Genomic DNA, 27,911 nt, shown 5'->3' with positions numbered 1-27,911 from the left:
GCCCACAAGTTGCCTGAGGGCTTGTTGTTGGGTGGGGCCAGTCTCTAGGGTGGGCTGCCTGCCCTGGCTGAGCTGGATTAAATCGCTGCTCTACCGGGAGGGGCAGACCCTGGGCTGGCAGGCCTCAGGGAGAACTCCAATGGCATCTGTGTCAGCACGCCCACACCAGGCCACAACAATGGCCACCGCCAATGTCCCAGTCCCTGGAGAGGTCTCACCCCTCACCGAGATGCACTCAGGGCCTATTAGGTGAGTCTCTTGTCACCAAAGCACTGTACGCCTTTCTTTCTGGTGATTTTAGGGTGCTTCCTGAAACGGGTGAGTTTGCGCGCGGGCCCTTTAAGAGCCAGTTTTAGTTTCTTTGTGAACCGGGTTTTCTGGGGGTGCTCCCCAGTGTTTTAGCAGCAGGCACAGTCAGATATTATGCCGCTGGTCTCGATTGTGCTGGGTCCACAAAATGCCCACAGCGGGGGCGCTCCCCGGCTCAGGGCCCGGCGTCTCCAGGGAGGCTGCGTACCTGTGCGCTGCTCCCGGCGGCCGTAACGCTGGCGGCTTGTGAAGGCGGCGTTTTTCCTCTCCAGAAGGGAGTTTCTGCCTCTTCCACCTCAGTTAGGATTGTCCGTTGTTGCAGGAGTTCCTCTCATCCAGTTTTCAGTTCTGTCTCAGGGGTAATTTTTCCACGAGTAGTTGTAAATTGGCTGTGTCCACGGGAGGAGGTGAGTTCCGAGTCTGCCTACGCCGCCATCTTGACTCTGAAAATCAAAAATACTTCATTTTAAATGACTCATCATTGTATTGCTTCCCTGGCTTGCATAGCCATTAAGTAGAATATAGTCTATTAATTTAGAGTTGTGTTATGCGGTCTTGCTTCAGCCTGCTTCTAATTTTGCTGAAGGATCTGTATGTGGCTGCAATTAATTTATTTTTAAAAAATTTTCTTTCTCTCTGTCCTCTTTTCTGTATTATCCAGTCTGATATCCACCAGAGCGTTACACTCTGTTCCAGATTTTGTGCCATTCCAAATTTCAACTTTTTCTTTTTTCCATCCTATTAAACTCATTTTGTTTCTAATCACAATCTAGCTACCCACAGGCTTGTTTCACCAGAGGCCATAACACTGGTGTTTATTCAGGTGATTTTGAAGTGAGTTTTAACCTGCATTTACTAGGAAAAAGGAGAGGGGAGAGGAGAAGAAAATTGAAAATAATAATTGTTTCAGTCTTGAAACAATTGAAACTAAATATTCCTTATTGGCCCTTACATTGCTAGGATTCTCTGGGCCCTTAGAATCCTAACCCCTTAGGAGGGTTTGGTTTAACCCTCCCATCGCTTTGCCCGTATTGACTTGTGCAGGGAGTAGACTCAAAACAGGAGTAGAAGATCTAAGAACCTTGACTCAGGGCTTCTGTTCCTTGCCGTAATCCTTTTCCCTTACCTCTGACTTAGCACACAATAGGTTCAAATATACCCTTGTTCTTTGGACAAAAGAAAGAAGTTCCCTTTCACCTTCTTCTTCTCCAGTCTGGTTGAGGTAAGCAAAAGAGAGTATATTCTATCTGGGTCCTATAAGTTTTTCCCAGATGACACTACAGTCATGTCACAGATGCAAGGTCTTCTTAACATATTTAACTCGTGGAAAGCCGTGGTGCAAGGAGCAGAGGATAGGTGTTTTGTGGAATTAATTAAATCTCCAAAATACAGATTACTTATTTGAACATATTCTTATGTCAACATGGATATGACCATGTCTGAGTAGGTCTTGTGTTCACAAGAGAACAGGTGGGGATAAGAGCCCATCCCATAGAATATCAGAGGAGGTGGTCCTGGAGAAGCGCCCATCCCTGCCATGGTCCTTTCTGGGCTAGCCACTGTGTGTGAGATTCACATGACTACAACCATGGGCAAAATGACTCTGCCTCCCAAAATGAGATCTGTGGCCTCAGTTATAAAGAATTGAAGTGTTACACTGCTCATCATAATGCAGTGTAATGCATTCTCTGCTTCAAGTATCAGACTAATAGCAAATTTGAGATTAAAATCTCCAAACTATTTTCTCTTATGCCTCGTGGAGACATATGAAGGCTTGTGAAAAAACAAAAAACTTCACATCACAGAGAAGTTGGGTCCCGACTCAAGAGCTCTGGCTACGTGGCCTGGATAGACTGAGAGAACCCATGTGCCTGTCTCGGTGGGCATCAGACTTCAGTGGAGGTTGAATTAGGCTGTTGCACACGAAGTCTGTCTCCTCATCACAAGAGCTTCCACTGTCACCCCTACCATGATTCACTGACCCAAGTCTGGAAATTCCAGGTATAGGCCCAAATCTCACAGAAAACCATGAATGTGTCCCTAAGTCTTTTCCAGGCAAGCTAGTGCTTCCTGTTGGTTAGAGCAGATGCCAATGAAGCCAAAGCTTGGGCAATACATCAGCTAGTTTCTCAGAAGGGAAAATTCTACTCCGTAGTCAAAGACTAAACCTGTAATCCTAGCCAGACATTTTGCAACTACAAACGTAATGAAGTCAGTTAATTTTCTGTTCAATTTTCCAGTTTATTAGAAGGGATACTGTCACTTTAAATGCTGTGTCAGAACCAGTCGTCAAACAAGTCAGTTGCCAAGGGTTATTGATGAAGAACAAGATAGAAAAAGATTCCTCCTGGAAAAAAACAGAAAAATGAAAAGTAACAAAATCCGAAAAATATCCTATGATTAGAGCAAACTAGACACAGGTGTGTTCAAGCCTCTATGCTCTACACATGCAAAGGAAAATTGATGCGCTTCTTGGTAGCTTCTAAATTCAGGGATGAGAAAGTGAATTAAAGAAATACCAAAGGCAATTGCTAGAGGTGACGCTGAAGATGGTATGAGAAGTTAAATCTCATCCCTTCTCACTGAAAACCACCTCCCTCAAAACAAACTCAGGATATGCTCACACTGATAAAGTGGGATACATAGAGAGGCCACCGGTGAGTTGAGACCAAGATAAGGAGGGGAGGTTAAGAAGAGAAAATCATCTCCTTCACTGTGGTGGGACTGTAAACTAGTACAATATTGGAAAGCAGTTTGGCAACATACTTATCAAAATCCTTCAAACTATATATTACCTCTGACTAAGTAACCCTAATTCCAGGCATCTACCCTAAGAAAATAATAAGAAAAGTGGAGAAATATGCATGTCACAAAGTTATTTATCGTGGTAAAAAATTAGACATCTAAATATACAATTGGACAATCCATACTATAGAAAATTATGCAATTATTTAAATTGCACCTTTAAGATTAGTCAGTAACATGAGAACATGCTCATAATATGTTAATTAAAAAGAATAGATGCAAAATAATGTAAGTAGAATTACCTTAGGCTTGTTTATATACATTTTTAGAAGGAAATACAATATTAATAGCAGTTATCACTCGACTGTGGAATCAAAGTTCATATTACCAAATGTACTACATCTAGCCAGTATTACTTTTATAATCACCAAAAAGTTATTTTTTTAAGAAAATTTAAAAGTTTATGTCACAGTGTTAGAGAGAGGGGAAGCAGAATACAAAATCTTATAGGGAAAAAAAAGCCTGACAGGAAGTACTTAAAATATTATTTTTTGTTGTTTCAGGATTGTAGGTTGCTGTATAATTTTTTAGTTTCTACTTTTTGGTATTTTCCTATTTTTCTTTAAAGAAAATATATCTCTTTTATACTGGAAGAGATATTTTTAAAGAAAAAAAGAACGAAAGAAACAAGAGCACACTAGAAATTTTGTGAGTGATAAAGAACCATCAAGATACCACATCCTGAAGAAAGACAGAAAGTGAGGGGAGGAGGCAGCCTCTTAGGAGAGAGGACTGAACTGGCCCAGCTCCCCCTGCCAGCCCCATCACCTCTCTCCAGCTTATACATGCAGACAAGTGTGGGATGCAGAAGACTTAAGGAGAATCTTTGTAATCACGAGTCATTGGACTGAACTAAGGGAAGAGCACTACAATTGTGTTTGGAGAGGCCATGAAAATGCACCTCTCAGATTTCCTACTGCAGGGAGCATAACCAACTGCCCCAGCTGCTGCACGCTGGAATCTACCATCACAGTTGAGCCAAGATCAGGCTTCCCATTCGCTGCTCCCAGACCAATAGCTGAGCACGCCTGAGTATTTCCTGAGTATTTCCACAGCAGGGATACTAAGGCAGGCCTGTTCTTGAGAGCATTGATGGAACTTTCTTAGAACTGCACTGAAGTCTAAGACATTCCTTCCTTTCTTCCTTGTCTCCTTCACAGAGGTCAGACCAGCATCACAGTTTTGGGGCTCTCCAAGCCTTCTCCAGCTCCTTCCCCCATCCTCTTACAAGCATTTCCCCCTATATATTCCTTGCACATCTAATCCCATCTTGGCATCTTCTTCTCTGAAGACCTGGACTAACACAGGGGCACTCCTCCTCCATTCACCCACTTTTAGAACCCAATAATAGAACCATTCACCAGGATTGCGAGTGCTAGCAAAAAAGAGTGGATTGTAATCTCATTTCCCAGTTGGAAATCTGTTTATGCAGTAGACTTACCAATTGGGCTTCAATACCTGTTTTAGCATCAAGAGAAGATAATTAATTCCAAAGAGATGGGAAACCCAAAAAAATGGGGAACCATGGGATAGTCTACTCTCGCACTGGTTTGTATGAGTTTCCCACGGGTCAAGTGAATACTGCAGCAGGTAGATGGATTTGAATGGTGTTGCTTGTACCCACCCAATAGATTTAAACAACTCAAATTTGAAGCGTGATGAGGATTCAAAGGATCCTGTTGCCAGCTGCGATGTTGTGAAAGGGCCTGTGGAAGGCCTGTAAGAAGGCCCCTGGCAAAGAACCACAGCAGCCTCTAGGAGATGACAGCAGTCCCCGGCTGACCGCCAAGGAACTGGAACCTCAAAGTCCTACAACCACAAAATTGTCCTGCCAACAGCCTGAATGAACTTGAAAGTGGGCTCTTTCATGATCCCTAGTTAGCCAACTCCTTGAGCAAAAGATCCTAAGCAGACACCCCACTTGGACCATGCCTGACTTCTGACCTACAGAAACTATGATATAATACATGAGTGTAGTTTTAAGCTAAGTTTTTGGTCATTTGTAACGCAGCAGTAGACTAATGTAAGGAGATTCAATAGCATATATTTGATAGTAGTAATTAGAGAAAAGTAAACCATTTTGTTTGTGCCTCTACCAAGTTCCAAATGCTTAATAAATTAATTACAAAAGGTTTTTATCGTTTGCCTTGTAAGTGAATACATTCAAGTGTTTCATAAGCAAATTATATCAATTATTGTACAATGTAGTGGCTTAAAAATTCACAGTAATCTTTTGCCTCAAATTAAAACTATTTATAACCAATCTGATTATTCTCTATGGTGTTCATTTTAAACTACCATATAGATGTCTCATTCCTAAATTAATGGCACAATATTTAAAATCATCAACAATCTCCATAGTTCCTGAAAGGAGGTAGGAAAAGAAGGAACCAAATATAAGGTAGTCTGTTACTGAGCTGACCATAGCCTCACAAGAAAATACAGCTGGTTTCTTCTTTATGCAGGCCATCTCCAGAGAGGCCATGTGGAACTCTTGCATCTCAGAATAATCCACTGGCAGAGACAGGGAGCAGAATTTATCTGCCACATCCTTTCTGTTTCTTGTCTCTCACTGGTCAAAGAACCCCTCTACTCTTCTGAGTGTGTTAACTCTCATAAACTTCTGGGTGTCTTGGTGCCACCCAACCTCTCCAGTCAGCCACTGAGATAGTCAGATCCCATGCCACTTTCCAATGATTCTTCTGAGCCTAGACATGGTAGAAAGTCAAGGGGTGGAGTTGCTGCAGTTCCTGCCCAGTGAACATAGTGGAGCCATGCACAGGCGGGGCCTCACCTGGGAAGGCTGGGACAGCTGACAGTGCTAAGAGATAGGGAAAGGTGGTGGCCAAGTGTTCTCCATTGAGCAAGTGGCCAGGGCCCAGAGGGTAGAGCCAAGCACATCTGGAGAAGTACCTTAACTTGGACCTCACAGCCCCAAATCTGATGTTTACACTGCACCACCCTTCCTCCCACACTGTTATCTTGACAACTAGGTAATAGAGAATTGACCCGTTCCCCCTACTGCTTCTAAGAAACAGCCACTTCTTTCCTTTTATCATCATTGTTAATTTTGGGTTCCTCCATTTGGTTTACATTTCTTCCCAGAAAGCTCTCGAAGCCCTTATTTCCAAACTCTTCTCTGTACATGAAGCTATTTCTTTCCCACCAATTTTTGTAATCCATTCTGGAAAACACACCCAGAGCCCCTGGGCTTCTGCCCATTCTGCTTTTCATTATTGCAATTGCAATGTGGTTAAACCAGTAATGTCGAAACCATGTGTGTGTATTTGCAATGAATTCTACTCCAAAGTTTGATAAGAGTGGGCTTAAACACACACACAGACACCCATGGACACACGCTTCTCTTCTGGGTAGTGCGGTGTTTGGACAGAGATACGATGACGTCTCTTGGAAAGGAGGATCAGAAGAGAAAAGCCTGGGTCTGAAGCATAAGCTTTCCAACTTCAAAATTGGAAATATTCCAAAACTAGTTGAACTAAATCCTCATGTGCAGGGGACAAAAACCTTATAAGGAGCATGAAAAATTAAAAAATAGGCCCTTAATAAATAAAAACATTTTCCCCACAGATAAATCAGGCTTTGAGTGCTTTATCCAAGGCCTTCTTTTGACATTTCTGGGATTCTTGCATTTATATTCAAACTCATCAAAAATTGTCTCGAAGTGACCACACAATCACTTCTTGTGTTTTTTCTTCTTCCTTCTTGATTAGTTTTTCTCTTCAGACCTTCAGCTGACTGTTTTGCTACTGTTACCGGGACTAAAGTTCCTACTGGAGTTAAAAAAGAGAACCATGAGTAGCAATGCTGTGTTCTCAAGTTTTTCCACCCTGAGCAGGAAAGGATCATTTATGGATTGATCTCCCCGTCAGAGAACCATGTCACCCAATCTCCCTGCTCTGCAACTTGCCACAAGATTGATGGTAAATATAATATATATGAAAATGAAGGAGGAAAATGTATGCAAAGCTTCAGTGGTGGTGCAGGGGGCTGGAAACAATGTTGTGCAGTACATCATTTCATTGGAATTTCTCATTTTCAGGACATTGACTCTAAAATTACTGCAGTTGTAGTGTTTAATGTTCCTGTATTGGGATTCCAGGGTTTAAAAAAAATGATTTGAAGCCAGAAAAGCAAGACCGACTTATTTGAACCTATGCTGTAGTGTGACAAAAAATTTGTGAGAAAATAAGAAACGCTATAAACAAACACACACAGAGACTTACAATGAGCTTAATATTCTATCCAGTAGGACACCAAGCAGATTGCCCATAAAAGAAGGAACATAAAATAATAGTAAACTAATGAAGCTTAAGTTCCAAGGTGCTGGGTGGGGACCTAACAACATGGTCAGAGGTTTTTGTAAAACTTGCAAAAATAAGCTATTTTAACCAAAATGTCTGAGATTGCTGTCTCTCTCTACTCCAATTTCCCCTCTGTATTAGATGGCATTAGACACGCCAAAAGCATGTGGGGGATCCAACTAAGAGGAAGTTGAGTTGAAGATATGTTTCATTTGGTTTAGTAGGAAAGTAAAATGTATTTAGGAGGTTCTCAGACACTCCTGTGTTAGTTATGTGATTGATAGTGTCCTGGCAGAGCAGTGACTTCCAGGAGCACTCTGACGGCCCGAGTGGCACAGAGGAACAGGGAAAGAGATTGCATCCAATATGAACATGTACTTCAGGGCCCAGTACCAGGACTGTGTTGGGTAGTCAAGAGGAAACCTGGTTTGAAATATACAAACTAGGAGCTAATCTATGGAAAATTCTTCTAATCATCAGATCTGCCAAGAATTCAGATTTCATCAATACCTCATCCAAACAGAAATTTTCTCCTTGATGGAGACTTTTCCAAATTTGATAACAATCCTAAAAATTTATGTGATATGAACCTACCAAGTTGTGACACTGAAAAAAATACTTTTCTAAACTATCAATACTTTTTTTAAAACTTCAATCAACCATACTATAAGAAAAACTGAGTTACCTTTCAATTCTAAGAAAAAGATATTACAAAATTGTTGTCATATGAAGTGGCAATCAAAGATTATGTGGCCAAACAACGTAATTTTGATATTTGTGGTATTAGTCAACTTTTTCAATTTGTTATTGGTTACGATTCTTTTCTAATTTTAAATAAATGTTCTTTTATACCTAATGTAGTATTCATGATTTCAATTCTCTTGAAGAGCTGTATAAGCTTCAGGCCCCTCAAAACCTGTGCTTCCCCTCTATCTGACTCACAGTCTCAATGCTGACTCTCGAGTCAGGCCTTCTACCCCCCGAGCAGCTTCTAACACATCCACACAGATCATGAACCTCAGAGCCTTTCTTCACCTCCTGGGATCCAAGGGCTTTCACTTCTGCTTCCCTTTAGTCATCCTGGACTGTAGCCACATCTTGTTCCTTGTCCTCATGTGGAACCCACTCCATCTCCAAACCCTTGAATTCCAAAGTACCTACAAGTCAGTTTATGTAGCTCAAATTCTACCTTTTTTCCAATTTCTTCTAGACATATACCTACAAACACACACACACCCACACACACACCCACACACCGTGGATTGTCTTAGTGCATTATATTCTCCCTTGCCTGCCTCTTCTCTTCCACACCTCCCATCCTCATCCTTACTACTTACTCCAAACTTCCCATATTATGTATATCTCTCTGAATCTTGTTCTTCCTATTCCATACTTTATAGCAGTCCCTCCCAAAATCAACCCGGTTAGCTCTAACTGTTTTTAATAGCTGGGTAATATTTCACAGTGGAGACACATCATTATGAATTCAACATTTCCCTTTTGACGTCCATTCAATTTGTCTTCTGTTTTCTTTTGTTCATCGCAATATAAACAATGCTGCAACAAACGTTCTTTTACCTATATGTTGATGCTATTGTATCTATAGGATTCCCAGTACTTGGACGGATGGTTTACAAGGTACACATAGATATATTGTTTTTTAATTTTCAGAGATGCTACCAAGATGTTTCCAAAAAGACTGTATCAATTCACATTTCCATCAGTAGAGTATGAGAAACTCCTCCTCCCTGCCTACTTTGCTGCAATAGGTATTATTTCTCCTCTTAATTTTTCTCAATCTGAAGTGTATAATATGACACCTCAGTGTTATTGCCTTAATTTTCTTTTCTCTGATCACTAGTAAATTTGAGCATCTTTTTTGTTTCGTTTTGTTTTGTTTTCTGTTTTTGTGTGTGTGTGTGTGAGGAAGACCAGCTCTGAGCTAACATCTATTGCCAATCCTCCTCCTTTTCCGCCCCCCCCCCCAAAGCCCCAGTAGATAGCTGCATGTCATAGTTGCACATCCTTCTAGTTGCTGTATGTGGGACTCGGCCTCAGCATGGCCAGAGAAGTGGTGCATCGGTGCGCGCCCGGGATCCGAACCTGGGCCGCCAGCAGCGGAGTGTGCGTACTTACCCGCTAAGTCAGGGCTAAATGATGCCCTGAGCATCATTTTATTGATTAATTGGACTTTTAGATTTTGCTCTCCTGTGAGTTACCTATTCATATTTTTGACCAAATGTTGGGGGGAGGTTATTTGGTTTTTTCTCATTAATTCCTAACTCTACTTGTATATTATAAATAATTATCCTTTGCTATGCTTGTTTTTGTATGCCTTCCAAATCTACATATTTCTCCTGACTTTGTTTGTGGTTTTTACATGTTTAAATTATCTATAATGATTTCTATAATGGAGTCAGGTTTTCTTGAATTGGTTATAAAGGTCTCTCCTATTCCTTGATTGCATATAATCTCTTAGATTCTCTTCTAAAATGTTAGTTATTTTAATGTTAGTTATTTTATTGTTTACTGAAATCTTCAGGCCATCTGAAATTTATATTTGCATAATTTGTGTGATAGGGTCCAACTTAATTTTTTTTCTAGAAGGATAGCAGTTATATCAGTACTATTTATTAAATAAATCATTTATTTCCTACTGAATTGAAGTACCACCTTTATCATATGATAAGTTTTCATATATGCCGGGGTATATTCTTGATTCTATATTTTAGAATAAACAAATTACTCATTTGTTTATTCTTTGCCAATACAATATTGGTTTTTAATATAGTGGTTTTGTTGTGTATACTGATATCTAATAAGAAAAGTTTCCCCTAACTATTCTTTTTTATACTTTCTTACCATATCTTGGGCATTTACTTCTCTATGTGAAATTTGATACATCTTTATCCAATTAAAAATGGTTTGAGAGTCTACTGGAATTATACTAAATTTATATAACATTTTGGGTGATTTGACATTTTATGATATGCTGTCTCCCCGTCCAAGACAGTTGTATGTCCTTCTGTTTGTTCAGATTTATTTCCTGTGTCTTCATATAGGTTCTTTACTTTTCTTGTTAAATTTATTTCTAAATATTTTGTAATTTTTTAAAATATTTTGTAATTTTATATCACTATTTTGAATGAAATACTTTTCCCACTTCCATTTCTAGGAGTCAAGAAATAAAGTGTAGGAAAATAATCTTTTTTATTTTTAATTATTATTGAATCCAGTGACTTACAAAAATTGTATTAATCCTTATAAATTTTTACTAGAGCCTACTAAGTTTTCTGAGTATATGAGTATATCATCAGCAAAAAAAAAAAAGATAATGTCATTCATCTCGATTTTTCTAGCACCAAGTAGTGTCTGGTACTTAGCAAGCACTCTATAAATATTTTAGGAATTAATGAATTAATGAATGAACAAATGAAGTGGGTCAGAGATTATTCACATGGAACATTAAGGTTCTTTCTATTGTAGCACCACTTTAATGAATTCCTGATCTTCCTTTTGAACTCTACAGCCATTTCTTTGCTAGAAACCACACAAGTTCCGGAATCTAGTGAAGTGGAAGATGAAGGATGACCATAGGGAGTGTGTCCAGATCAGTGAAGGATCTTCCTGAGTGAGTTGTAGAGTATATTCTTTAAGTTCCTCTTTTCATTTGAGCTGAGAGATACCACACAGGGGCTTTGTTATTCTGACCAGGAAAGAAGCAACAAGCTGTAACTCCACTTTAGAGTGAATTAGAAGGCTTAAGGAGGCAAACTAATGCTTTTATTGGATAAGGGCAGGCAGCTAGCCAAAGGTTCATCTGCAGGAGCATTTCAGTGAAGGGTCCAGAAGCACTGACAAAAAAATAAAGGCAGCCTGCAAAACTACCTAAATCTAAGAAGAGAGTCAAAAAAAAGAATTCCGCAGGTGGCAATTGAGAGAAAACCAAAGAGATGCCAAATTATATATAGGTGTTCATGTTCATTTTAGTCCTCCTCCATAAATTATCTCTACAGTTAGACCTCACAAATATTGCATAATGGAATTGGAAGCATGTATTCACCTACCTACCTTCTGTAAATCCGCCATACTTAAGAAGAGCCAAGCCACTAGGCCTATATCTCAACCACAGCTATTTACCTTATGGCAGCTATTAGAGTTGTAGGCATAATTTATTACTGAGGGAATTAACCATTAGCTATGTTGCATATTTGAAATTCCAACTCAACTAAGTGTCAATCTGTGTCATAATTAATAATAAATAGGCCCGAAATGCTATAAACTTCTGATTTGATGTTATAAGAATATCATTTAATCCTGGAAGAGGTTTTCCAACAAACCACAGTACTTCTCTGCTCTTTTACGAGATTAAAATATACATACACAAATGAATGAATGCATGTGAAGAATTTTCCACCACAAGAAACACTTTTGTTTTCAAAAACAGAAATGATGATCACCAGGCTGGAAAGCACGATGCAAAGCGCTCTCCATAAATTACCAGCAAGAACACCAAATACTAAGACATGAGGAGAAAAGGGTATGTTCAAGCTGTGGAAATAAATACAAACTCTGGCACAGATTACAAGAGATGGTTACCCAAAGGGTGACCAAACTGTTCTTCCAAGGAAAACAAAATGTTTCTGTTAGAGAGACTAAAGGAAAATCCCTTGAGAAGCAGACAGAGTACCAGAGAGTAATTGGCTAGATAATCCCAAATACTGCACCTGAGCTAGCAGCACAAAGCCCAATGAGAAGCATCAGCTTCCCCGTACACACCAGGCTACTGGGGGGGTCTGATGCTTTGAAGCATCTCTTCACGTTTTCAGTTGATGAAAGTTTATAAAGAAAATGTATCCCTCTAAATAAGCCTAGCCCTGCAAACACATGAGTGCAATGGTGATATGGCTCAGGTCTTTAATTTGCTTTGTGTAGCAGCTGGCACCCTGTTGTCAGGCCTTTGCTCACAACACTAGTCATGATTGAAGTGCTCTTGCCCTTCTTCTCTGAGAATCTGCATCCTTCTCATCTATTGTGGGTATGCCGGACTTAGAATAACTTTCCTCCCTGGGCCAGACCATGCTTCAATTCTTTTGATCACAATGACATAGAATTTGAAGATACTAAGAGACAGACCTCTCAAAGAGTGTCACATGACCTTGACTCCCTATCAAGGGCAATGCTAGGAAAAGCCCAGATGTTACTCATATTGCCACCTGGCCTCTGCCCAGTGGTGAGAATCTTCAATCATCCAAATGGTCCTGAGTCCCCAAGCTGGCCTTCTTCATTCAGTGATTGCAATAGACAACAAAGGAGTCTTCCCTGCAGCCCAGAACAGGGTCCTGAAGATTACCAAAATGATCACTCCAGCAAACAGAAAGGGTGCTCTTTACTTTCTCTGGGGTAAAATTGTGGTTTTAGATTAATGAAAGCCAATTATAACACCCCTTTATCTGTAGAATGACCATTCAGTCATGTTTGCCTCCAACATTTCTGGTTTATACGTATCATCCCTGAGTAATTATTTATAGAGCACCTTTGCCCTCTCAAAAGTATTCCACTTTGAAAAGTAAATTATATTGTCAGCTTACTTATTTAGGATACCAAGGAAGAATTCCTGATCCATCCAAGGTAGCCCATGCATCAACAAAGACAAACAGGATTCTTAAGTCGAGGGACTTGAAGCAGCAGGTTGGGGATTTAGAAATGGTATTCATTCTCCTTTGATGCAGATATCAAGTTTATCTTTCTGTAAGGTTGCATATCACTGAAAAAATATAGTCATGATCTAGAGGTCTCATCTGTTCCCATTAAAGAAAAATTTGTTATATGACTGTATCAGTCAGGATCCCAACAGGAAACAGATGACACACCTGAACTAGGATAATTCAAAAGGAGTTTATTTATAAGAGTGTGGGTATAGGGGGACCACCAGAAACAGTGCAGAGACCTGATACTTAGTGCTAACCGAGCTGTTATCACCACAACCCTCAGGAAAAGCAACTTATAGAACTGGCTTCTTGAGGGGAGAACAGACCTCTCATGACACAGCTCAAATCTCCCTTCTCTTATGAACCAATCTCCACAAACAATCTGGCCCATAAAGGATGCTACCCTGAAGCTCTAGCGCAAACTGCACTGCATGTCTGGCATTCACACATACTAACCTGTGTTCTTACACACATTTTTACAGTACAAATATGTCCTTTCTTTTAACCTAGAGCATAAACTCTACGAAGGCAAAGACCACATTTCTTGCCTCTATATCTCAAGCATTGCAACACCACTGGTTCTAAACCTTTTGTTTTTCCACCACTACACATAAAAACAAAGACATTCACATCTAAGACATTCCCCAAAGGCATTCACTGGGTTACACACAATTCCCACCATTTCTCTCCCACTCAAGAAAGCATAGCAGAATGTAGATGAGCGTGGTCAGGTTATTTTACAGACAATCTTGCATCCACTCTGACTTTTTAATGTAAATTATATACAAACTTTGATGATCTGTTACTGTGAACTGGCGTTTGGCAAAACATCTCACAACCGCTCCTGCAACACTGTGTGTCATAATGGCACAAGGACATAACATGCTTGATGGTGAGAAGGAGGAAGGATTCACAAAGTGGATAAGAAGAGTGGAAGAAGAGGCTGTCTCCATCACTTCAGACACAGATGTAGGATCACGGAAGAGACCCCAATCCCCAGTATGCTATTGTTGGATCTTGGGAGAAATCCCACATTTAGAAAACCAGAAAAAGGTAGCTAAAACTTGCCTTACACACTACCTAGTCCAACCCTGAATTTTACAGATGAAGAAATTGGGATATGTGATCTTCCCGTGATCATAGAAGATACTAATCAAGGTGGCATTGGAACCTCGAAGTAAATCAAAGACACTCAAGGAAAAACAACAACAACAAAACTCTTTTCTTGCCTGGAAACTAACAAATTCATTTGTACTTACTGAATGCAGATATTTACTGAGTGTCTGTCTACCTCGTGCCAGGTAATGGGGATACACAGTAAACAAAAACAAAAAAGGGCCTGCACTCAGATGGGGGTAGCATTTTATCTAGGTTTTCCTATAAGCAGAGAGGTAAAAGAGGGAGGGAGCCATGTGGATCCCTAGGGCAAGAGTGTTCCAGGCAGATGTAGGAAACAGCAGCGTGTGCTTGCACTTTCCAGGTGAGACGGCCTGTGTCGCTGGCCTGCTTTGGGGGGGAGGGGAGTGGCGAGGGCCTGGAGATGAGATGAAAGATGGGGGGGGAGGGCAGATCATGTATTTTATAGCAAGTGAGATGAGAAATCATTGAAGGATTTTCAACAGAAGAGGACTCTAATCTATGTTTTTAAAATATCAGCCCAGCTAGTATGTGGAGAAGAGACTTAGCATAGTGAGGCAAGAAGCAAGGAGGGAGCTACGGCAATAATCTAGGAAAGAGATGGGGCAGTTTGGGCTAGGATGATAGACATGAGATGATGAAAAGTGGTGACAGTATTGCTGACAGGATTTGAGGATTGATTGGATGTGAAATGTGAGAGAAAGAAGGGAGTAACATATGAGGCCCAGGTTTCTGACCTGAGTAACTGGAAGACTGAAGTGGAGATTTACCAAGAAAGAAGAGTGAGAGAAGAGCAGGTTTGGAGAGGAAGGTCAAGCGTCTTTTTGAACATGCTAATTAGATCTGCCTTTTACAAATCGAAGTGAGATATCCAGCAGGCAACTGGACATAAGCGTGCAGAGTTCGGAAGAGAGGTTGGGGGTCAACTGCACAGAGGTGGCATTTTGAGTCATAGGACAAAATGTGAGGGCAGGTGGAGAAGAGGACCCAGGACAGAGCCCAAGTTAAAATACTGTGTTGCCCTTCCCAAACATCGCATTTCACGTTAACTTAGACTCTACAGACAGTGTCTCTCATTCTCCTTCAACATCAACTGAAGGACAATTCACTGGTAGAGCGTCAATAAGACTCTCCTTCCTACTTTGGGAAGCAGCACTTCCCTTTCAGCCTGTTCACCACTCTTAGCAAGCAGCCAGAGGCCTTTCAAAGAAGCCACTCCAGCAGAAAGAAGGTGAAGGAGTCAAAGAAACCACCCCAGAGAACAAGGAGCTCTGACACTGTGGGCTGGTGAGTAGAAGAGAGAGGTGACACCTGGGAAATGCCTTTCCCAGACATTGCTCACTAAGCCATCCCAAAATAGAGTGGGAATAAGAGAAGCAGAGGCAAACCAAGTCGACAGTTGAGCAAGCTTCTTGATGAGGGGGCACATCCTGACAAGGGCGGGAGTCCAATCACAGCCCTGAGTCATGAGGAATACGTCCTTCACGCTATAAAGGTCGGGGACTGGCTATAAGTAGAATGCAGGGCTGAGAGTTACAGGCACTGTGGGGTGAAGCATTTTTGCAGTCAAGGACAGGGTGACAGCCTCAGGTCCTGACATTCAGCTGAGGCCAGGAGCTTTGGCCGGGCTCTGTGAAACCCCTTACGGATTATCTAACTTCTCCGGAGACTTGGCTTTCTCTCCACTATGAATCAGAAATGGTTAAATGCACCTCCTTTATGGGAAAAATTTTTCAGAAATAACTTATGAAGAATTATTTTGCAAGTAAAAATAGCACCATCACATTAAGTGTTAGACGGTTAAAAATAGGTAAACTCTCATTGTGATGAACTCAAGGAACTCACCAATTATTTTAATGAACTAAAATGGTGCTAAAATTAACACATTGCTAGAAACCAGGTTCCAGGTTGAGGGATCTGGAGAAGAAAGAATGCCAACGTCCAGCTTTCTGCTTAATAAATCCTCAAGCAAAAGGAACCAAACCCAGCAGGGGAAAGAAATATCATGAATACACAAACACATATGTTCCCCCCTTTCTCTCACTAGATGCTGGGCTTCTGTTGTATGTTGTTTTTTAAATTAATTATTTGGAACATGGGATGGCAGCCAAATAGATGGCTAGTTCTTCTAGGTGAAGAATAAGAGTTACTGAAAAAAAAAAAAACCACTTCTATTGGAAGAACAAATCTGCTGGGAGAGCTCAGCTGTCCTCTCTCACCCACCATGCAGGAAGCACACAATCCATTTCTCTTGTTATTGCAGTACCTGTAAAATGGGCAGTCCCTCTATCAGATTATTATTGCACATAATTGACTGAAGCCAGACCAACAAAACTCTGTTTGCAAAATATAACACAATACCCAGAAGCAATAATTTTGAAATCAGATAAAGATTTGGGTCCATGCCCTAGTACTACAAATTTCCAGCTGTGTGACCTTGGGCAAGTTGCTTTGCCTCTCTGTGTCTAAGTCTCCTCTTCTATAAAATAAAGATATAACACCTATCTCAAAGAGTCATGAGAATTGAATGATGATAGACATACAGTACTTAACACATACCTAAAAGTTGCTATTAACCATTCACATAATGGATCATCCAGAACATGCATTTAATTTTACTATCTAGAAAGCTTTCTTAAAATAGTATTTATTGTGATGAGATTTTAATGAGAGAGACAAGCAAAAAACATCTAAAATGCCAATCCAGCTACCTAAGAGATTCTCTGATAAGCTTAGATCTCTAATGGGCATTTATAAAAGAAGGAAAGAAGGATACAGAACCAGAGCAAGCTGCTTTTAGCAGCATTTACCAAGTGCTTGGCAAAATAACATACAAAATGAACTGAGGTTTGCAAAGAAAAAGTGACAAAGACAACAAAAATAATTTTTAAAATTATCTCTTTGAGGAAAAATTATTTGATGTTGATGAAGTACTCCAAGACATCACTGATATTCTAATTAAAACTTGCAACTTGAAATTTCTAAGATGGAATGATACTTAAGCACAAAAAACAAGAATTGGATAAATTGGTTTAATGACAGAATTTGGACTAATTTGTCTTGTATGTCCTGGGGGAGAGGGAGGCCCTTCTGACCTAAAAAGGCGCTGACAACACTGGCTCCCTTCTCCACATTCCGGCAAGGAAGGACTGCTGGCTGCTGGGAAGGCTGTGCATGGCAGGCCAAAGGATTAATGTGCAAGATGGGAGAATTTTTGGGTCAATGTTTAGCAAACTCCTTATATTGGAGAATCCAATCCTCATTTTGTTATGAATTATGCATTGATTAGGGTTAACAGATTTAGAAAATAAAAATATAGGACATCCAGGTAAATTTGAATTTCAGATAAACAGCGAATAATTTTTAGCATAAGTATGTCCCATGCAATATTTGGCCACCCTAATATTGGGCTATCAGTAACCTGTCACTTCAGCAGGACAGCAGGCTAGAAAAGAAGCGACGCCCTTCAACTTTGGCAAAGAGCACAAACTCTGTGTGACATTTTGCTCCTTGTTTCTGAGGAAGGCATTCATCTTTGATCACTTTCATTGATCTAGTCTAGTGGTTTTCAAATGCACACACACACACACACACACAATGTTCTTTAGAAAACAACTTCTGATGTGGAATCCTAACACATAATACAGATTTTTTTTTTCTAAAAGGAGGGAGAGGTTCTCTGGTTGAATGGAGAAGTTAGGGGTAGGATGGAGGAAGACAGAGGGTCTCGATCTCTACCCACTTGGCCTGTCCATCATCTTTGCCCTCCGAGTGCCCCCAAAGGATCTCCTTAGAAAAAAGGGACTCTATAGAACAGATGTAGAACATCAATCATTTGGTCAGTCCCACCAAGTCTTACTTAACTGAACCGAACGCCCAGGTCAACTGAATGTAAGCCTTATCTGTACCTCTCCTTCCCCGTGCCAGTGTTTCTTCTCACTGCAGACAATATCAGCGAGCTCCCATACAAGAAATACTGGAGTTCTATTTGACTCATTTTAATCCTTTTGCCATAACCAATCGGTTGCCACAGCCTGCTGTTTTTTATTTTACAATAACTGTGCCTCTGTGATATGAAATAAAGAGCTAAAAACAGTCAAAGTCACCCCAACAATTCATCTTATTCACATGACAACAATAATTCAGGAATTGAAATAAACTTCCAATGCTTTGGCTAAACTGTCCAGATATCATCTAGATATTTACTATCACAGAGAGATAGCCAACACTCTTCCCACTTCAGCCCTTTCTCTCAGGGTTGGTTCAGAAGAATGTTCTTTTCACGAGGAAGAAGAAACACTGCTGTCATGCAGAAGTCTTTTCCCTCACCTTATTCCTACAACTATCTGCAAGGGTGTGATGCCATCTCCTGCAGACTTACCTTTATTTGGTATGATAGAAGTGTCCTTAGACATACTTTTCATGTTTATTCAAATTCTCATTACTCTTGCCCACCATAGGGCATCTTTAACACACTCCCCTCAGCCCCTGTCTGGGAGTAATCACTCACTATGATTTTGCCCTAACCAATTCTCCACGAAAGACCTTTTGTTTTGGAAGAAGCACCACAGAGCCATTCTCAGAGCACATGGAGCACATCCTTGACCAGCTTAAGAAGCACGCTTCAGGGGCCAGCCCGGTGGTGCAGTGATTAAGTTCTCCCACTCCACTTTGGAGGCCCGGAGTTCACAAGTTCAGATCCTGGGCGCGGACCTACGCACTACTTGTCAAGCCACGCTGTGGCAGGCATCCCACATATAGGGGTGAGGAAGATGGGCACGGATGTTAGCCCAGGGCCAATCTTCCTCAGCAAAAAGAGGTGGGTTGGCAACAGATGTTAGTTCAGGGCAGATCTTCCTCACCAAAAAAAGAAAAAAACAAGCTTCAGACCAATGCTGAGGAAGGCTATCTTTCACCTACAGACATGTGCCTGTTCAGCTTGCTCATTAAAAGTTATTCACCTACACAAAAGCTACTAAAACTAATAAGTGAGTTTAGCAGCATTACAGGATTCAAGATCAATACACAAAAATCAATTATATTTCCATATACTAGCAACAAAGAATCATAAATTGAAAAAAAAAAGTACCATTTGTAATACCATCAAAAAAAAGTGAAACACTTCGGAATAACTCTGACAAAAGATTGTGCAAGACCTGCACTGAAAATAACAAAACATTGCTGAGACCAATTTTAAAAGACCTAAATAAAAACCATATTCATGAGTTGGAAGACTCAATAATGTTAAGATATTAATTTTCTCCAAATTGATCTAGAGAGTCAATGCAATTCCAATCAAAATCCCAGAAGTTAGCAAACTGATTCTAAAATTCATATGAAAATGCAAAGAACAGAATAGTCAAAAATAACTCTGATAAAAAAAAGAACAAAATTGGAGGACTAATAGCACCTAATTTCAAGACTTATTATAAAGCTAAAGTAATCAAGACAGTATGGTATTGGTATCAAGATGGACAAATAGATCAATGGAACAGAAGAAACAATTCAGGATGGACTTTTAAATATATGCATTTGTGAAAAACGTGCAAAGGCAATTCAACGGAGAAAGAATAGTCTTTTCAACAAATGGCACTGAAAAAATTAGGCAGCCATATGCAAAAGAAGAACTTTAACCCATTCTTCATGCTTATACAATAATTAACTCAGAATGGTTCATAGACCTAAAAGTATTTGAAACTAAACCTAAAACTACAAAACTCCTGGAAGAAAATATATGATAAAAATCTTTGTGATCTTGGGTTAGACAAAGATTTCTTAGATATGACCCCAAAAGTGCAATCTACAAAAGAAAAAAAATCAATAAATTGGACTTCATCAAAATTAAACATCTTCTTTTTGAAAGACTGTTAGGGTAATTAAAACACAAACCACAGACTGGAAGAAAATACTTACAAATCAAATATCTACCAGATTTTGTATCAAGAAATATATACAGAATATATACAGAACTCTTAAAATCAATAAGAATACAAGCAATCCAATAAAAAATGGGCAAAAGATTTGAACAGACACTTCACCAAAGAAGATACATGGATAGCAAATAAGCATATGAAAAGAAATTCAACATCATTAATCATTAGGGAAATAAAAATTAAAACCACAATGAGATGGCACTACATACATATTTGAATAGCTAAAATTAGAAAGACTGAGCATACCAGTGTTAGTGAGGATGTGAAACGGAAACATTCACACACTCACGATGGGAATGTATAATGGTACAATTGCTTTGGAAAACAGTTTAGCAGTTTCTTAAATTGACATATACCTACCATATGATCCAGCCATTATATTCCTAAGTATTTGCCCAAGAGAACAAAAAGCATATGTCCATACAAAGACATGTACGTGAATGTTCACAGCAGCTTTATTGCAAAAGCCAAAAACTGGAAAAAATTCAAATATCCATCAACAGATGAATAGATAATCTGTGATATGTCCATGCAATGGAATACTACTCAGCAGTAAAAAGGAATGAACTGTTGATACATGCAAAAACATGAATAAATTTCAAAATAATTATTCTGAGTGAAAGCAGCCAGGCAACTCCCCCAAAAAAAGAATAGATACTGTATGATTTCATTTACATAAAATTCTAGAAAGTGCTAACTAATTTATAATGACAGAAAGCAGATCAATGTTTGCCTGGAGACAGCGCAATGGGAGGGCGCTTAACAAAAGGATGCAGGAAAACTTTTGGGAGTGATGGATATGTTCATCATCTTGATTATAGTAATAGTCTCACAGGTGTCTACATGTCAAAATGCAACAAATTTTACACTTTAAATATGTGCAGTTTATTATGTGTCAATTATACCTTGATAAAGCCACTCAAATAAAACTAAAAATGAAAAAAGTATTATTTAGGAAGAAGAATTAATCACATTTGGTCTAGTCTCTGCTCAGTGTCATATTTAAACAACTGTTTGGCAGCCAAGAATTAAGTGACAATAGCCTTAATCTTTATTGAGGCTTGAAAAACATCAAATGGAACCTAATTCATAACTGAGAGCAAAACACCTTCAATTTGCCATCCCCACCATCATATTTACCTTCCACAGATGGCTGGAGCTCCAAAGACTCTTTCCTTCTCTCTCTAAACTCCTCGAATCCTCTCTTCCTCAGCCCTGCCCACGAAACTGACGGTGGTCTTTTCCCCATCCTTCCCCTACCTGCTGGGGTATATTCTCCAGTCACTCTGCCTCTCCCTCCATGGGTTCTTCTATTTCTGCTCAATTCTGATCACCTCTTCCTTCTAGTTAAGCATTTTTCTATCTATTATCCTAAGCAGCATAACTAAAACCCCAGAAGCCAAAAAGTGAAAGTAATCTTCCTTAGAAGCAGAATATCTAGGGACAGAGAGGAATGCTCATACATTAATAATTTTTTAATTCTAACAGCTGGGGGGTGGAGGAGACTATCTTATTTAAAAAAGCAAAGATTGATTCCAAGATCCAGGTCCCCTCCCTGCATAGAGCTCCTCCCTATCCTCACATCCCTTCCTCACACCGCCCACACCCCCCCACATCTCCCGGGCAAAGAGGCTCAGGTTCACTTCATTCAGTCTTCCCATTCTGACTCTAAATTGCATCCCTGTACCTGAAACACATTCCCTCTCCTCATTCACCCTTCCCACTCCCTTTCCACAGCTGTGGCTGTTTTGCCTCATCTTTGAACCCCTTCCCCAAGCTACTCGAAGAGAAATGACCAGTTTCATTCTTTCTAAACATGGTACTGCCACAGCTCCTTCTTATACATGTATATTTTGGCTTGTATATGAGAATTCTTTATGAATTTAAAGGCTCTATTTGTTAAATGTTTGTCCATTTCTCTGCATATAATTAATATAATTAACCTGTCTGCCTGCGTCACTGCTCTCTGTAGAAGACTGTAAAGTTCCAGAGAACCAGAGGTCCATCTGTGCCGTCACTCTTTGCAGGCTTCTCATCATGGCTGGCTACGGCAGTGCCCTGCTGAACAGGCGAGGATCTTTCATTGCTCTACCTTCTCCTCGCACTCCCTCCTCACTCCTCCTGCTTCAGGTCCCACCATCATCAAACCACTGACAGTGCCCAGCCCCACATCCCCAGCACACTACCATCCTCTTTCACCCCCCAATCCCCCCGAGTATGACCTTCGGCCTAAAGCAGAAGTTGCCAAGCTTTTTCAGTAAAGGGCCAAACAGTAAATATTTTAGGATTTGTGGGCCATATGGTCTCTGTCACAACTACTCAACTCTGCCATTAGAGCACAAATGCATAGATAATATGTAAATGAATAAGTGTGGCTGTGTTCCAGTAAGTCCTTATTTCTAAATACAGGCAACGGGCCAGATTTGGCCCGTAGGCTATAGTTTGCTGAACCTAGTCTAAAGTATCCTCCCTTCCAACTTCCATCTAGGTAGCTCCTCGTTTTCCTACAAGACTCAGCACAAGTTATCTTCATGAGGCTGCTTTCTCCTGTCCCTGGTTAGGTGCACCTGTTCTCTGTACCCCCATAGCAGATACACCAAATGTATTTTAAAGGGGCAGGAAATGCTTCTTCCCCAAGCCTGATGTTTCCTTCCAGGTGGGGGCAGTTACAGCATAACATGGCTGGCCTTTCTACTCCATTGCGGATGGAGCAACTTGGAGTAGGCTTGCTCCTTCTCTGCTCAGGGGAGCAAACTGCCCATAGAGAGTACATATTCTGCCTGCTTCCCCAGTACCATAAGCGGCATACCCTGCCACTACTGGGAAAGGCCTGAGTGCACAAATCTGTCTCATTCCAGAGTTCTCCATTACCAGTTTAATCAGTAACAACAGTCATGTTTTTATCTCTGTCTGTCTTACTTCTTGATTATCTCTTAATTGCTTCCGAACTCTAGAGGGAAACAGGGGAGCTATTTATTAGGCCCCAGTGAGCCCCAACCTCCACCACTAGCCATAGCACTCAGGATGTTGCTTAGAAATGTTCTTCGTGTGTCTTCTTTCACTTTGGTCAGTGATTCTCAAAGAACACGTCAGTCCTCTGGAGGACCCCTGCAATTGTCATGAACAGACCCAGATATGCAAGTCTCCCTTTCATACTGACAGCAAGTGACACACTTTCCATTAGTTTTTCTTTTTACCTACAACCTAATGTTACTTACTAATAACCTACTAGGTGAGTTAGCAGTAGTTTCTAAATTGAACATGTGAATGGTCTTTACTGAATCTTTAATTCAGTATTTTGTTAAGAAGTCTGGCAGCTACTCTTTTGGAAATACTGCAAAACTTACTGAGCATGAGCATATAAGACAGAATTTCAGTGGTTTTCAGGAAAGACAATTTGTGAATAACATATCATTGATGCTGTCTTCAATTGGTCATGGTTTCCAACCACTGCTATTCGAGTTTTGCTTTTGCATTATAAATCACCGTTAGCGTAACATCTTTATTAATTGAGTTTACTCTGTGTCGTTTGGGTAACCTTACAGTGTATAGTGAGGTATACTTGACCATCTGGAGGACAGACTAGGGTAATAATTTGAGCACAAGCTCTAATGTCAGACTTTCTGGTTTGCATCCCAACATCACCACACACCAGCTGTGAGACTTTAGGTAAGTTATTCAAACTCTTGTACTTTTGTTTCTTCACCATTAAAATGGGGAGAATAGTACCTTCACCATGGGGCTACTGGGAAGATTAAATGAGATCATCTGTGTAAAGCACTTAGACCACATGGTTAGCTATTATTATTACTATTTTATTATTACTATGCACATGAATAGGACTTTTAGCCTCTAATTTTCCAATAATTGCACTTTAAGCTATGTATAGATACAGTTCAAATACAAATCATCCATAAATCTATTGCTACAGCAGATGAATCTGTAATCCTACCAAAATTTCTTTACACTATATGTTTCATTGGTGATATGTTTTATAGCACATATTTATTTGTTTGGTGTCTGTTGTCTGTCTTCTCTACTGAAACTTAAATCTCATAAGGGCAGAGCCCTTTCCATATCTGTGGATTCTCTACTACAGCCCCAAGGCCTAGAACAGTGCCTGGCACACAGTAGGCTCTCCATAATCTTTTTTTAATGAATTAACATGCTCACTATGAATTTACATTATATAACTTGCAGTATAATATTGAGTTTGGTGTAATAAAATTACTAGATTATAAAGTTTTTTGGCATTGTTTTATACCTTAAAACCACATTTAAGCTCATATTGTCATCTTAGTAAGGAAATAATGAGTGATTTATATATATCCTACTTTAATTCTTTGCTACCACTGCTTTATTTTCCACTGAGAACATGTGGGCTAGGTGACCACGGGTCTTTTGTAAGGCCTGAGTGGGCCATGGCCAAATAAAGATGTGTATTTTTCAAACTGAAAATTCAAAAATATTTTCAAAGTTCCAGTTCTACATATATGCTCAAGAGAAATGAGTGGCGTCCCATTTGTTTATTCTTTCTTTTGCTTCCCTTGCCTGTAGAGACATAATATTCAAAAAGATACTGCTAAGACTGATTCAAAGAGGGTACTGCCTATGTTTTCTTCTAGGAGTTTTACAGTGTCAGGTCGTACATCCACGTCTTCAATCCACTTTGAGTTAATTTTTGTGTATGGTGTGAGATAATGGTCTACTTTCATTCTTTTGAATGTGGCTGTCCAGTTTTAAGGGACTTTCCTTTCTCCATTGTATGTTCTTGGCTCCTTTGCTGAAGTTTAACTGTCCTTAGATGTGTGGGTTTATTTCTGAGCTCTCAGTTCTGTTCCACTGATCTGTGTATTGGTTTTTCCCCCAGTATCATGCTGTTTTGATACTATAGCTTTGTAGTATATTTTGAATTCAGAGAATGTGATACCTCCAGCTACATCAAACTAAAAAGCTTCTGCACAGCAAAGGAAACCATCAACAAAGTGAAAAGACAACCCACAAACTGGGAGAAAATATTTGCAAATCATATATCTGATAAGGGGTTAATTTCCAAAATATATAAAGAACACATACAACTCAACAACAAAAAAACAAACAACCTGATCAAAATATGGGCAGATGATATGAACAGACATTTTTCCAAAGAAGATATACAGATGGCCAACAGACACATGAAAAGATGTACAACATTACTAAATATTAGGGAAAGACAAATAAAACCCACAACGATATACCATCTCACACCCGTCAGACTGGCTATTATTAAAAAGACAAGAAATAAGCATTTGGAAAGGATGTGGAGAAAAGGGAACTCATACACTGCTAGTAGGAATGCAAACTGGTGCAGCCACTATGGAAAACAGTATGAAGGTTTCTCAAAAAATTAAAAATAGAAATACCAGGGGCTGGCCTGCTGGGAAAGCAGTTAAAGTTGGTGTGTTCCACTTCAGCAGCCTGGGGTTCGCCTGTTCAAATCCTGAGCGTAGACCTACTCCCTGCTCATCAAGCCATGCTGAGGTGGCATCCTAGAAGAAGAACTAGAAAAACATAGAAGAACTAGAAGGACCTATAACTAGGATATACAACTATGTACTGGGGCTTTGGGGAAAAAAAGAAAAAAAAACAGGAAGATTGGCAACAGATGTTAGCTCAGGGCAATCATCCTCAAAGAAAAAATAAAAACAAAAGAAATATCATATGATCCAGCTATTCCATTTCTGGGTATTTATCCAAAGAACATGAAAACACTAATTTGAAAAGATTTATGTATCCCTATGTTCACTGCAGCATTATTCACAATAGCCAAGACTTGGAAGCAACCCAAGTGCCCATCAACAGATGAATGGATAAAGAAGATGTGGTATATACAATGGAATACTACTCAGCCATGAAAAATATGAAATCTTGCCATTTGCAACAACATGGCTGGACCTTGAGGGTATTATGCTAAGCAAAGTAAGTCAGACAAAGACAAATACTATATGATTTCACTCATATGTGGAAGATAAAAAAACAAACACATTGATATGGAGAACAGACTGATAGTTACCAGAGGGGAAAAGGGTAGGGGGGAGAGCAAATGGGGTAAAGGGGCACATAAGTATAATAATGGATGGAAACTAGACCTTTGGTGGTGAACACAACGCCATCTGTAAGAAACAGAAATATGATGTACACCTGAAATTCACATAATGTTATAAACCAATGTTACTTCAATAAAATAAAAAATAAGTGGAAAAGCCCAACAAAAGATGTTCAAGAATGTTCACAATGGCTTTGTTCAATATGTGTGTGTGTGTGTGTGTATATATATATATATATTATTTTAAATATATATATATTATATATGTATAAAATAGCCAAAAATTGGAAACAACTCAAATATCCATCATAGAAGAATAAATAAATGGTGGCATATTTATGCAAGGAATATTACACAGCAATAAAAAAGAACAAACTACTTTATACACTCACATGCAGATACGTGGATAAATCTCAAAGACATAAAGATGAGCAAAAGATAACATATTGTATGACTCCATTTTATAAATTCAACTTATAGGAAGTATATTAGTTATAGCAAAACAAATCTGTGGATATAGAAGTCAAAATAGTGGTTATCTCTGTTGGGGGAATATGAGGGGGCAAGAGAAAGCCCTCTAGGGTATGGAAAATGTTATCTGTCTTAATTTGGGTGATATTTCACAGGTGTGCATGTATGTGTTGCCATGTGTGTATAAATTCATTGAGTTGTACAGTTAAGATCTATGCACTTTATAGTATGTATACTAAACATGGATATATGTGTGTGTGTGCATATATATATACATATATACTTATATATTTTTTTTGGAGAGAAAGAGAATAATTTCTGTATGCCTGACTTTTAGCTAGGCCCTGGAGATATACTGATAAACAAAACGGGTGTGGTCTTTCCCCTCAGTATAGTGTATCTCAGGCATTAGCTTTTAGTATCTATGCTCAGTAAATTGTTAGTAACCTGAACTGAGCACTCTTTTTACACACTAACCACTTAAACTTTCAAAAAATACTACTGCTGATGCTAATAGCAACAGTGGTGCTTCATATTTCTTTGACAAACATGTTTTGTTTTATTTTAGGCTTTTCAATCCGAGGTCATCATGATGCCTCATTATGGAAAAATCCCAGAAACTTCTCCTCCCTCCAGCAAAAGAACGACATGCACTTTCATCCTGCAGATTTCAGAATTGATTCTCTGTGCTGCTAGCATTCTCCATATCCCACGGAGTTGTGCACTAAAATCCAGAGCAATGAATGCACCTATGAAAAATGATGCTTTCGAGCCTGCCGCATGGTGCAGTAAATTTGCAAGTACTCTTAATAATAATAAGGATCAACATTGACTTTAATGGTCCTCAAATCCGTAACGTGATTTCATTAGCCACCCAGCACAGATGCCAGCAGGGGTGATGTCATCCATTCCCCCTGCTCTGGAACCTGAGTCAGGCGCCAGACATGGAAACCAGTCTTACAGACGCTAATCGGATTAAAGCTTCTGGCAGCCGCTGATCAATAGGTGGTAGCTGGAGGAATCCCAAAATGTTCAAAGCCCCCTCAGGCCCCTTCACTGGCACTGCCTCACTCAAGCAGAAGGGAGGTTCAGGTGGTCGCTTGCTGCAAGTGGGAAAAGTCAAGACGGTGTGTCCTAA

The 27,911-nt window shown here is 39.7% G+C and overlaps 1 long non-coding RNA gene across 1 annotated transcript; it reads left to right on the top strand.

The window, feature by feature from the left end:
• The first annotated feature begins 134 nt into the window (after nt 1-134).
• On the top strand, nt 135-27,652 carry LOC131418888 (uncharacterized). The gene is made up of 3 exons (XR_009223063.1): nt 135-249; nt 10,966-11,067; nt 27,342-27,652. It is a non-coding gene; the product is annotated as an uncharacterized LOC131418888 (long non-coding RNA).
• The last annotated feature ends 259 nt before the right edge of the window (nt 27,653-27,911 follow it).

Source organism: Diceros bicornis, chromosome 20 (genome assembly GCF_020826845.1).
Source record: "Diceros bicornis minor isolate mBicDic1 chromosome 20, mDicBic1.mat.cur, whole genome shotgun sequence".
Classification (NCBI taxonomy): Eukaryota; Metazoa; Chordata; class Mammalia; order Perissodactyla; family Rhinocerotidae; genus Diceros; species Diceros bicornis.
The sequence above is the reverse complement of the archived record's forward strand: the minus strand, read 5'-3'. Positions and strand labels throughout refer to the sequence as shown.